The sequence below is a fragment of the Pleurodeles waltl genome, chromosome 10, assembly GCF_031143425.1.
Source record: "Pleurodeles waltl isolate 20211129_DDA chromosome 10, aPleWal1.hap1.20221129, whole genome shotgun sequence".
Lineage (NCBI taxonomy): Eukaryota > Metazoa > Chordata > Amphibia > Caudata > Salamandridae > Pleurodeles > Pleurodeles waltl.
In genome coordinates, this window is record NC_090449.1 from 822,998,363 (window position 1) to 823,012,617 (window position 14,255).

General features: G+C 46.4%; 1 protein-coding gene across 2 annotated transcripts in view; it reads right to left on the reverse strand.

Moving 5' to 3' along the window:
• ULK4 (unc-51 like kinase 4) overlaps positions 1–14,255 on the reverse strand; it is a 1,615,551-nt gene that overhangs the window by 1,024,791 nt on the left and 576,505 nt on the right. The gene's annotated exons all lie outside the window — the stretch shown is intronic.

The following is a 14,255-nucleotide window of genomic DNA, read 5'->3' on the forward strand; positions in this document are numbered from 1 at the left end:
CAAACTCTGTCAAAAGCTCCTGGAGCTTAACTTTGGTAGGGTTGGACCCAGTTTTTATATTGTTTAGCTTACAGAGAGTCAAAGGGGCAAAAGGCAGCTGATGGGGGCTAGGAGCAGGTGCAAGGCCAAGGAACCGGGCCATGGCTCGGGAGTCCTTGAAACGCTCTAGCACTGAATCCGTCTCGTCTCCAAAGAGACGTGTGCCATTGATGGGCATGTCCATCAGAGATTCTTGGACAGCCCCCGAAGAGCCAGACGTTCTCAGCCAGGCGTGATGTCTCAATGCCACTGTTGATGCAACCGATCTACCTAGAGAGCCGGTTGTATCCTGTCCACAACAGATCATGAACTTGGTTGCATCCCTCCTGTAGGACAATGGCCCTTGTTGCAGTTACCCCCCCCCCCCACGTTTTGCCTGATATTGATGCTGACTTGACTTGAGTGTGCTGGGATCCTGTTAACCAGGCCCCAGCACCAGTGTTCTTTCCCTAAAAGTGTACCATTTGTTCCACAATTGGACCACATCTGGCATACAGATAAGTCCCTTGTAAAAGGTACCATAGGTACCAAGGGCCCTGTGACCAGGGAGGTCCCTAAGGGCTGCAGCATGTGTTGTGCCACCATAAGGGACCCTCGGCGAACACATGCACACTGCCATTGCAGATTGTGTATTTTGTTGGGGAGAAAAAGGCAAAATCGACATGGCATCCCCCTCAGGGTGCCATGCGCACAAAACACTGCCTGTGGCATAGGTAAGTCACCCCTAGCAGGCATTAAAGCCCTAAGGCAGGGTGCACTATACAACAGGTGAGGGCATAGCTGCATGAGCAATATGCCCTACACTGTTTGTCAAAACGAACTCCACAGTTCCATAAAGACTACACTGATTATTGGGAGGTTTGGTATCAAACTTCTCAGAATAATAAGCCCACATTTATGCCAGTGTTGGATTTAGTAAAAAAATGCACACCGAGGGCATCTCAGAGATGCCCGCCTGTATTTTACCCAATCCTTCAGTGCAGGACTGACTGGTCTATGCCAGCCTACCACTGTGAAACAAGTTTCTGACCCCCTGTGGTGAGAGCCTTTGTGCTTTCCAGGGGCCAGAAACAAAGCCTGCACTGGGTGGAGGTGCTTCACACCTCCCCCTGCAGGAACTATAACACCTAGCAGTGTGCCTCAAAGGCTCAGGCTTCCTATTACAATGCCCCAGGGCTCTCCAGCTAGTGGAGATGCCCAGCCCCCGAACAAAGCCCCACTTTTGGGTGTCAAGTCCAGAGATATAATTAGGAAAAACAAGGAGGAGTCACCCCATCAGCCAGGACCACCCCTAAGGTGTCCAGAGCTGAAGTGACCCACTCCTTGCAGAATCATCCATCTTGGTTTGGAGGACAGGGACCAATAGGGACAGGACTGTGCTCCCCTTCCCAAAGGGAGTGAGCACAAGGAGGGGGTAACCACCCTCAGGGACAGTAGCCATTGGCTACTGCCCTCTGACCTGTAATTCCTGTATTTAAGGGCCCCCTGAACCAAGCTAGTCAGATTCCTGATGACTTCACAAGAAAAAGAAGGACTGCTTAGCTGAAACCCCAGCAGAGAAGGAAAGGAGACAACAACTGACTTGGCCCCAGCCCTTCCGGCCTGACTCCTGCTTCAAAGAACCTGCAGAAGAAAGGCGACACGTTCTGCAGGTCCAGTGACCTCTGAAAAACCTCCAGAGGACTGCCTGCATCACAGAGGATCAAGAACTCCTGTGGACAGCAGCCCTGTCCAAAGAAGAACAGAAGAAACCTCTTCTGAAGGACTCCCACCTCACTCCAGAAGCGTGAGTCCTAACCACTCTGCACGCAACACCCACGGCCCGAATCCAGGTGGCACAACTGACCAGAGAAGACCCCCTGGTGACAGCGACCAAGTTCCCACCCTGGGTTGACCTTTCCACCCATCCACAACGACGCCTGCAGAGGGAGTCCCGAGGACCTACCTGACCGCGACTGCCCTGGAAGAAGATAACTGACACCAAAGGACCCACTGCACACGCAGCCTCTAGGCCTTGGAGAAATCTACACCCAGTGCAGCGACGACGAACAGGTGGCCCTCTTCCTTGTCCAACTGGTGGTGTGCCCGAGACACCCCACTAGACCTTTCCTGCAGCACGTGAGTGACTCCGAGGTCCCCTCATAGAGTTTCATTGGAAACCCAATGCCCTGTTTGTGCCCTGCACCCGACCGTCCCAGTGTCGCTGGGGGTGTGGGATTGGTGCCTACTTGGGGTCCCTCCAGTGCTCCTCTAATCCCCCCTGGTCTGCCCCGCGGGTACTTACCTGCTGGCAGACCGAATTCCGAGTACCCCCTGTCTCCATTGGAGCCCACATTAAATTGCTCAATTTTGAACTCTGCACCCAGCTGACCCGGTATTGCTGGGGGTGGGTGTATGTGGGTGGCTTGAACCCCCAACGGTGGACTACCTATAACCCAGAGACTGGAACTGTAAGTCTAGGACTTACCTCTAAACCAGTACTTTATTTTCTTCCCCCAAGAACTGTTATGAAAATGCACTGTCTACTTTTAAAATAGATATTCTCCTTTTTATAAAAAAACTGTTTACTTGACTAAAGTGAAACAAAGTTACATTGATGTCTATGCTAAGTACTTACCTGCAACAGTATTTACTTCTGAACTGAGTCTTGTGGCTCTAATAATAAAGTAACAAAAATATATTTTTCCATATAAAATCCTATTGGTCTGGAGTTAAGTCATTGAGTGTGCGTTTCTTCTATTGCTTGTGTGTGTAAAACAAATGATTAACACTACCCTCTAATAAGCCTAACTGCTCAACAACACTACCACAAATAGAGCATTAGAATTATCTATTATTGCCTCTGTCAAGCCTCTTGTGGAACCCCATGGACTCTGTGCACACTATAGCTCATTTTGATATAGTATATACAGAGCCAGCTTCCTACACCTCCTATCTGTAACTGCTTGGGAAACAGTCCAGTCATCTTCCGGAACACTAGGCAGCACCGGAGAGTATGGGAATAACGGCCCAAAAGGCATGCGGTGTTCAAGGACCGCAGCACTAAACTGGCAGAAGAAAACATTTTCTTCCCCAAACTATCCAGTCTTTTTTAATCCTTATCCGGGGAGCTGTTGGAATGCGCCAGATGAAGAGGAAGCCTAAATGACAAGGCTCTCAGGCGTGGGGTGTTGGGTGAGGAATTTTGGGTCTGTTGGCATAGGTCGATTGCAGCGGCAATCGTCCTATTCACAGGAGCCGTGCTGGGTCTGGACCAGGTACCCAAAAGGACGTCCGTCAGTGCCTCATTGAAGGGGAGACGGGGTTCTGAGGTGGAAGACCCCGGCTAAAGCACTTCGGTTAGGAGATTAGTCCTAACCTCCACAGAAGGTAACCCGAGGTCCAAGACCTCAGCCGCCCTTCTTACCACCATTGAAAAAGAGGCTCCCTCCTCCATAGCCACGGTAGGAGGAGAAAGCATGCCAGTGTCAGGGGAGCTGTCTAGACCACTGATGTCACTCAAATCCTGCACCCAGTCCATTTCGGGATCAAACTGGTATTCATAAGGGACCAGCAGCCTCTCTATACTCTCCCCATATCCATAACCAGAAGTGAAAGGGTCTGGATCAACCCTGGGCCCAGGACAGCCAAAGAGAACGGAATCAAAATCAACGGCTCCGGGTATGAGGATAGGGTCGACGTCGATTGTGGGCCCAAACGGCGTCGGGAGTGTCGACATCTGACCCGACGCTAGGGAAGGTCGCATTGACACGACCGGCGTTGGGGCGGATCCAGAGGTGCCCTCCAGAGTCGGGGTCAAAGCTGATGACTTAGAACCTGAGGGGGCCCTCACCGACTCACCTGGGCCCAAGGGTGCCAAAGGTGGGTCAGCCTACCCAAAAATTAGGCGCATAGCCTCATAAAACTCTTTTAGCTGGGCAGGGGGGGCGCCTGCTCCGGGGAAGTCAGAAAGGTGTGGAGCGGTCCCAGATACAGGCTCCGAGGACAGAGGCCAAGGGCGTTGACGTTCTTCCTGCATCGTATCGTCCGAACAATCGGGTAAAGTCGAAGAACGTTTATCCTTCTTCAACTGCGTCTTCTTGTGACCTGAATTTCCTGATGACTTTGAGGACAAAGAGTGGTGATGACTCTGCGGGCGGTCTCAAGACCTTCCTCTTGATCAAGACCGGGAGCGACTCAGTGTGTCAGGTCGCTATTAGCTTTAGAGAACGCGCCCTCAAAGCTTTCGGATTCATGGGCCAGCACTCGGAGCATGACTTCGGGTCATGATCATGCTCCAAGCACCAAAGGCACATGAGATGCGGATCGGTCACCGACATCATTCGGTGACAGGAGTCGCAGGGCTTAAAACCGGTCTTGCAGGACATCCCTCGACACAACCACAACCTAGTCAAAAAGAAGCGACAAAAGTGTTCCAGTAGTCAAAAAATGACTGAGGTAACTCTTCTCCGAATCTGCATGAAGGCTGGCGTGGAAAGAAAAGAAGTGAAGTCAGCACGCTGGGGTGGCGCCTATATACGACCACGACGTCATCACGGTGACCACGACGCCAACGACGCCCGTGGAGCCAACTGACGTCACCTAACGGCACGCACAGGTACTACTCGAAGAAAAGTCTCCGGATCCAGTCTGATGCCCAGGGAATTCAAAAGGTAAGTGTAAGGAAATGCCTCCTTGGAATGGTTACCCCCTAGACTTTTTGCCTTTTGCTGATGCTAGTTATGATTGAAAGTGTGCTGGGACCCTGCTAACCAGGCTACAGCACCAGTGTTCTTTCCCTAAACTGTACCTTTGCTTCCACAATTGGCACAGCCCTGGCACTCAGATAAGTCCCTTGCAAATGGTACCCCTGGTACCAACGGCCCTGATGCCAGGGACGGTCTCTAAGGACTGCAGCATGTATTATGCCACCCTGGAGACCCCTCACTCAGCACATGCACACTGCCTCACAGCTTGTATGTGCTGGTGGGGAGAAAATGACTAAGAAGTCATGGCACTCCCCTCAGAGTACCATGCCAACCTCACACTGCCTGTGGCATAGGTAAGTCACCCCTCTAGCATGCCTTACACCAATAAGGCAGGGTGCACTATACCACAGGTGAGGACATATGTGCATGAGCACTATGCCTCTACAGTGTCCGAGCAAAACCATAGACATTGTAAGTGCAGGGTAGCCATAAAGACTATCTGGTCTGGGAGTTTGTCAGACACGAATTCCACAGTTCCATAATGGCTACACTGAAATCTGGGAAGTTTGGTATCAAACTTCTCAGGACAATAAATGCACACTGATGCCAGTGTGGAATTTATTGTACAATGCACCCATAGGGCATCTTAGAGATGCCCCCTGAATACCAGTCCAACTCCTAGTGCTAGGAGCCAGCCTGCCACAAGCAGACTAGTTGCTGGCCACATTGGGAGAGTGCCTTTGTCACTCTGTGCCAGGAACAATGCCTGTACTGGGAGGAGGTGCTTCTCACCTCCCCCTGCAGGAACTGTAACACCTGGCGGTGAGCCTCAAAGGCTCACCCCTTTTGATATAGCACCCAAGGGCATCACAGCTAGTGGAGATGCCCGCCCCTCCAGCCACTGCCCCCACTTTTGGTGGCAAGACTGGAGGAGATAATGAGAAGAAAAAAAAGGAGGAGTCACCCACCAGTCAGGACAGCCTCTAAGGTGGCCTGAGCTGAGGTGACCCCTGCCTTTAGAAATCCTCCATCTTAGTTTTGGAGGATTCCCCCAATAGGATTAGGGATGTGCTCCCCTCCCCTTAAGGAGGAGGCACAAAGAGGGTGTAGCCACCCTCCAGGACAGTAGCCTTTGGCTACTGCCCCCCTGACCTAAACACACCCCTAAATTTAGTATTTAGGGGCACCCCAGAACCCAGGAAATCAGATTCCTGCAATCTGAACCAAGAAGAAGGACTGCTGACCTGAAAGCCCTGCAGAGACGACGGAGACGACAACTGCTTTGGCCCCAGCCCTACCGGCCTGTCTCCTGACACGAAGAAAACTGCAACAGTGACGCATCCGACACGGACCAGCGACCTCTGAAGCCTCAGAGGACAGCCCTGAACCAAAGGACCTAGAAACTCCTGTGAACAGCGGCTCTGTTCAACAACAGCAACAACTTTGGAACTTTTAAAAGACCTCACTCTTCCCACCGGAAGCGTGAGACTTCACACTCTGCACCCGACGCCCCCGACGCCCCCGGCTCGAGCTCCAGAGAACCAACACTACATGGAGGACTCCCAGGCGACTGCGAACTCGTGAGTAGCCCGAGACGACCCCCCTGGACCTCCACAGCGACGCATGCAGAGAGAATCCAGAGGCTCCCCCTGACCGGAACTGCCTGTAACAAGGAACCCGACGCCTTGACTAAGCACTGCAGGTGCAGTCCCTAGGACCACAAGGAACCGAACCTCAGTGCAGGAGTGACCCCTAGGCAACCCTCTGCCTAGCCCAGTTGGTGGCTGGCTCGAGAAGCCCCCCTGTGCCCTGCCTGCACCGCTAGAGTGACCCCAGGGTCCCTCCATTGATTCTAATACAAAACCCGACGCCTGCTTTGCACACTGCACCGGCCACCTCTGTGCCGCTGAGGGTGTGTTTTGTGTGCCTACTTGTGTCACCCCCAGTGCTCTACAAAATCCCCCCGGTCTGCCCCATGAGGATGCGGGTACTTACCTGCTGGCAGACTGTAACCTGCGCACCTATGTTCTTCATAGGCGCCTATGTGTTTTGGGCTCCTCTTTGACCTCTGCACCTGACTGGCCCTGTGCTGCTGGTGTGGTAACTTTGGGGTTGCCTTGAACCCCCAACGGTGGGCTGCCTATGCCCAGGAACCTAGACTTGGAAGTGCCTTACTTACCTTACAAACTAACCATTACTCACCTCCCCCAGGAACTGTTGATTTTTGCAGTGTCCACTTTTAAAATAGCGTATTGTTATTTTTACAAAAACTGTGTATGCTATTGCTCTAATTCAAAGATCCTAACATACCTGTGTGGAGTACCTTGCATTTTATGTATTTACCTCAAATCTTGAACTTGTGGTTCTAAAAATAAATTAAGAAAATATATTTTTCTATGTAAAAACTATTGGCCTGGAGTTAAGTCTTGAAGTGTGTGTTCCTCATTTATTGCCTGTGTGTGTACAACAAATGCTTAACGCTACCCTCTGATAAGCCTACTGCTTGACCACACTACTACAAAATAGAGCATCATAATTATCTAATTTTGCCACTATCTTACCTCTATGGGGAACCCTTGGACTCTGTGCACACTATCTTTTACTTTGAGATAGTATTTACAGAGCCAGCTTCTTACAGTAAGGAATCTGCAACTAAAAGTCTCTACCAGATAAGCCAGCTTTAAACTCATTAAATTCAACAATACTCCACAGAGCCTATTTTTCACCTGCTAAAGTGAACTAATTCTTTCCTGGAGGAAATGCTCAATGTCCCTGCTATGGTTTGCTCAACACATACATACTATATTTGCACTGAGCCTGCCCATTCTTATCCCTTATCTGGCCTACAATTGCATCACAATAAACATATATTATGGGTTGCACTGCCTTACATACATGGAAGGTCTGTGCTTTGGGTTCTCTTAAATGTAACAAGAAAAACAAGTTCATGTTGTGTTTTCTGGTTCCTGCATTGCTTCCTGCAATACACAATATTATGTATCACTGGAAAGTCACTTTACCTCCATGTGTGTCTCCTTAGAGGCAGTCACTATTGATTTGGGCTGAGGCACAGAGTAGAGTCAAGCGGAAGGAGGAAGTCTGAGGCCTCCACAAATATGGCTTATCTCAGGATTGGGACAAGCTTTTGCTAGGTTTCCAGTCTGTACTCACCATGAACATACCTGAACCATATATGTGACCCTATCCTGGGAAAGCAAGTGTTAAACTTATCCATTGTTAAACGCCAGAGCACTTCCTCCTCAACTCAGATTGCCCCCCACAGTTGCCTCCCCATCCCAGATCCTTTTAATGTCAAGTCTACACCTACCCTTTCTGAAAAACGCCAACTATTCACTTGGTAATGTAAAAAACACACAGTGGTCTTCTAACATACAATCTTTTCAGGCTGACTACATTACTATATACAACTACACCCGTTCTCTAGCTTTTGCCCATTCTTGGATATGCTGTTCGCTCATGTCTACCTTGACAAACAGTTTATCACTAATTTCTACTTGTGTACAAGCACCATGATACAGACAGCAAATCTAACCATCAACTTGTAGTATCAGTACGTTTTAATGCATATGTTGCTTGATGTACAAGCCAAATAACAAACAAAAGGTTCAGTAAAGAAATTTTAAAGACGTGGTGATTAGAACTAGCTCTTCTCGATCCGTCTACACTGGATTTTTTAAAGAAGCAGAATCAGTTCAAACACATTGAGACAAGCTGTACCATAAGGCATCCCCCAGGGAACCATGGAAGAAATGGATGACACTAAATTGAAGACACTTCCAATTCTGAGTTGTGGTGAAGAGATACACAAATAGAACTTAAAACTGGAGATCACCACCTCTGACTACATGGTGTAGTTTCCACTTGAGGTCCTCCAGTGAGAGCAGACTGAGAGCATCTGACCTCACACACATCCAGAAAGATGAGCCACGTTAGACAAAATACACTGTCACAGTTGCCATTGCCACATACGAACAGCTTTATAGCACTGGTTCCATGACACCGTTACATCCTGTCTGTTGATGCAATGGACAAAGTTGTTGCTGTTGACAGAATTTGAGTGCTGCACCCTAAGATGAAATGTTGAAATGTCTTCACAGCAAGGCAGGCACCTCATAGATGCATCACATTTACCTGCAGAAGTTGCTCCAATGCAGAACAAAGGGTCTACACAATCATCTCGCCCAGATGGTCACCTGTGCCAAGTGAAAATGTGTCCATGACCTTGGTAGCTTAGGGGCTAGCTTGATATTCCAGGGAACTGCAAAAAAAATTAACAAAAGGCTGGAAGGGTTTATCCTCCAATGCAGCTGAAAGAAAAGAGTTGAAGAAGAGTGCCTTAGCCCTGAAACTCCAACAATGTTGGAGCCAATGTTATCTCAGCCATCACTGAAGGATTTTCATTTGGAATCATGTGTGGTGACATAACCAGGATGCAGTTAACCTTTAGGCCAAGCAGACACAGGACCTGCAGAACCAAGAGTCGAGCCTGAGTCATAAACTTCAAAATGATCTTCTAAATTATCACAATTCTACACCACGCCACCTCTGCCTTGAAAAATTTAGATTTTTGGGTGTTGATCGTAAAGTGGAAACTGTGGAGAAGATTAACTGAACAGAAAGGTGCCTTGACCATAACTGTAAAAAAAGGAAAAATAATCCTTTACTCCTTTCTTCAAAAGGCACCACAACAATAGCTTCTTTACTTATCAGGGCAAGAACTTCTGTGCCCAAATTTGAAGCACATCCTGGTGGAAGGAGAGCATTTCAGAAGGAGGGATAAAAAGCATACAGTTGGCCCTTGTGAATTAGCTGAATGACCCCACAGTCTCCAACTTTTTAGGTCACAGGTGTTTCTTAAAAAAAAAATAAGACTTCTCTTTCCTATGGTGTTTTTTATGGTTTATATTGGAAGATAATTTATGAGATCACACACTTACAGGTAATTTACCTGAGGGCGAAGGAGGTGACATCGGCAACAACCAGTGAGTCTTAGTCAGAAACAACTTTGACACTCTCCTCCTCATACCCTTTGGGTACATGGAGGCAAAAGAACCACAGCCCGCATCGCCATGCTCTGATCCGGGGAACAATGCACAGTTGCTGAGTGGATTCAAAAGGTGCTTTTTCTTGTGGTATCAGAGACACTGAGAGCGAGCACTGGACCTGCATCAACGAGGCACAGAAAAGCAGGAACTACAGCAAAGACTAGGGAGAACAGGTTCTGGTCTGCATTTAAATTTATCAAAGAATCCTGTACAGGAAATGTTGATAACCTAGAGGTCGCAAAAGAGAATTTCATATCCTTTTTACTGGAATCTGGAAGTACACATCCTAGAAATTGTGATAAAATATATTTCCACCACTTTTATAAACAGCATACTCTAGGTGATCTGCCGGGCTTTTCTTTTTCTAGTTGAACAACAGGGTCAGTATGTGGATCACTCAAAGACTTTCTTGTGGTTGAATGTGGATCTCGTTATGAACAATGAACCACAAAAAAATTTCAAGCACAGAAGCTATAATAAAATGAAAAGGCACACATAATAAAAGGTCTCAGTACCAACACCAAGTGATGAGTTGCCTTTCCATTTGTTGTCAAGATCTTGCCATCTCTCTGCACTAAACTAGCAAATCAGCTGTGGAATGATAAGGACTGGGTGACATGGATCATTGCAAGACTTGGCCTCCAGGGAATTTCTTGATTACTATGAAGCAGGTACTCCTGAACTGTGTCTTTCTGTCACTTCCCTATGCACTTAAAATGATAATACTCCTCTGCATTGATGAGCAGCTGTCAGGGGGTGAAAGCTGTTATTCTTCTCAGCCATAGAACAACCCCTCTTTCCGACTAAGAGCCCCCACTGCCACCTTCACAATCCTAAATAATGCACAAGAGAAGTTTAAGCTTATGAATGCCACTTATAACACCACCCAGTCTCTGGAGCTTCCTAATCTTCTTTGTGATAGACCCAAATAAAAAGATGTAACTGTACGGCTACTTAAAAACATTGTAACATATGAAATAAAAACAAAAGAGCTTGATTCCTGGCCTAAGATAGGCCCAAAAACTAAAATCTACTAATTAATTAATCATCATCATGACTGTTACTAAACCAAGCATTACCAAAGCTGATTTAATTGTGATTATGCATTCAACTCGAGCACACTACAATGAGATGCAAAGGGAGGATGCCAGCAGAAGCAGATGGAGGGCACAATCATAAGTTTGTCCTGTGTCCAAAGGATCTTCTGCAATCTGTTCAGACCAGTGAGGACGAATATATTTGATGAGAATGAAGGGCCGAGTCAGTTTCAAAACCTTATGCATCATACATAATCAGGCAATATTATGGTAAAAACCTGGGAACAATCTTCGCTTCTGACGAATGTCTTTCCCATTTCCCAGTGTCAGCCGGTAATTTTAACAAGGGGGTGGAGGAATGAGTAGGTTACACCTGCCCACATACAACTTACTCACACCCATTCATTCACAGACACCCTTTCACAACACTCCCTAACAAATACATATACATTCAAACATGCACGCACCAAACATTAAAAAAGAAAAATTAAAAAATACGACGTACCTCAGCAGCCCTGACAGGTAAGCCTCAGAGGTCCCAGGAGGGTTAGGACTGCTGCCTTCTCTCATTAGCTGGCCTTAGGTCAGCCAGTGAGGGAAGGCAGCAGTTCCAACTCGTTACAGAGTGGGATGGGGTCAGAGGGACTGCTGACCCCTCCCCACCCACTATGTGACAAGGTGTCACAGATTAACACTTAGCCATGCGTGCTTCAGGGCTTAAAAAGGAACCACCCAGGTCCGAGGCAATCAGTGGCGTTCTCCCTCATCATGAGGGGGAGGGCCTCGAGGCACCTTTGCTAGGTTGAAGAGGTCACACCCACAGGGCTTTGACTTCTTCAGCCCTGCAAAGTTCAGCTCAGGCAACCAGGAGTTTGGGCATTTAGCTCATGTCCATCTCCTGGTTGTTTGACCTGAATCAGAAGAGTATCAGATGCTCTTCACATCAGGAAAAAGGTAGGGGGTGTGGCCCCTCAGCATGTACAGACGGGCCGCTGCCGCCAATTCCCCCAAGTTTAAGTTGTCTACATCCAAGTCCAAGAGTTTTTCAGAGAAACTATTAACCAGAAAGCCCTATAATGTTTGAAGGCTTCACGCTCTTCAAAAAGCCTCTGAATAGTGCATACCCTTGTTCTGAGTAACTTCTTCCTTTCTTTGATATACTGTTCAGCACTTAGAGTCCCTCTGTAATATTTAAAGTACTGTAGAAATACCCACAGATTCTAATTTGTCTCAGAGAGAAAAAGTAATAGTGATTAGTAAAGGTATCAACCTTCTATTCTTCTCTAGCTAGGTCTTGAAGGACTTCTGTGTGGGAACCTTATAGCACCCAAATCCATGCAGAATGCAAGCAGAAGAGAAAATACATAAAACACTAATTCATGCACTGTGGACTTAAAAGTACCTTCGTCATTCCTACACACAAAAGTAAAAGGCTGAAGTGAAGGCTATTATACGTAGGTACAATGAGTATAGTTAATTTGTGGATCACCACAGTTTGTGCTAGAGTTCTCATTTTGAGCCTGGGTTGGCCAGCACTGGTCACATATATGAAGTACTGTCTGAACAAACAGAACCTAATGGGTGGGAATAGTTTAAGTTGCAGCAAGTGTTCCAACTTTAGTCTTCTTTAGCAATATGTCAATGTCAGGTAATCTTGTATTTCTATCACCTTAATCAATACTACAAGCAGTATCTTCTGCAGTTCCATCTTCCTGAGCAGATTATGTTCTTTTCATTGTATCAATGATTCAACGTTTTCATGTTACTATCTTATAATTCAATCACCCTTAACTTAACTCAAGGGTAAATTGGAGATATTAGGAAATTATATTTTTAAGATGCTCTTAATTTGAAATCTGCTCCGAAAACAGAATGTCCTACTTACAAAAACAGCAGTAGATAGGAATGTTGTAACCTTATTATGCGTCATAACATTTGCGCCAGAAGCAAAATTAATGTCTGTTACAATGAATATGTATGAAAATCACAGAATGTGCAGGCAATTGTGAAACTCTTAATTCATTATCACTGCAATAGTCATTAATTTTAATGACGGTCTGCCTCGGGTCATTTGCTAAACAACTTTTTTCAGATACTTACTAAGTTCGGCTGGACAGAGTTAAATGCAAATAGGGCAATCGCGTAAAGCACCATTTCTTTTTAAATGCTGCAATACCGGCTTCTTGAGGATATGTCGAATTAGTCAGAAACAATCTTCTGCTTATAAAATGGAGATGTCATGCAGGATGGATTGGACTCCAGGAAGTCCTGATGACATTCGTTTGCAACAATGTTCACATGACAGCAACCTGTAGCTCGTGTACGTTACCTCTCTTACGTCAGACATGAGGGCTGCTCAGGTTTAGGTGCTATGGAGGCCTTTCTCAATGAGAACTGGACCCACTGTTCTTCCTCCGTATCTAAAAGCAATACATTGCTTATTGCTGATTTCTAAGGACTAAGGTCAATACATTCTCAAGTCCTCAACTGCAGAATAGCAATCAATCCCTCGAGGCAATGCCTGCAGCTACCACAGCTTTCATATCTCAATGGCGCTTGAGATCATCACATATATACATTTATGACAGCGGCAAAAAAATAGCTAGCACTAGGTTTACCGTGGACGTAGGCTATGTACAATTATTATCTTGGTTCTAATTGAGATTACAAGGCCTACAAGTTCAAACATAGAGAGCCTGTTGCCCTCTTTAGAGTCACTGCACGTAGGTTATGGAGAAACACAAAAATCGATTAAAATAAGTATTTAAGCAGCACTGTGTGTAGACTGCAACAGAGCAAATCACAAACATCAAAATGCTGTAGAAGGATGACATTATGACTCTAATTCCAAGCTATTGTTAAACATTGGGGCCCACCTGCATACAAAACATTCTTCTGGTCATGCAACCAAAGTTCGTAACTCCGTACTCTCACTATCACTTCCATGAAAAAAGCACTGAAACATCTACTTCTCAATCACCAATTTCTACCTTCCTGCCTCCAGCTTCCTGCTCTCACCACTGAGTTCCAGAACTGAATCATGACCACTGTCTCAGTAATCCCGCCCCCTGATATACCTCCTTAAAAATATTTTGTCCAGAGATTTTCATTCTTGATTTGTGTTTTTGGATCATTAGAGAAGCAATTTAACTTGGGTAGACATTGCTGATCCGGGCCAAATTTTTCTGGGTGACATTTTTAAAAATGACGGATGTGTTGCAGTGATGATGTAATATTTCTGGGACCATGAGACCTACATAAATCATTTTGGTGTCAAAACATAGGTTTTGGAGGTCAAGTAGTATAGAGACAGAAAATAACTCTTCAAAGCAAACCTTGCACCATTTTCCCAAATGACAGCTGTATGGAGCAAGTAGAGACTTACATAGAAATGAAACAGATAATGGTTTTTAATAATTTTACGT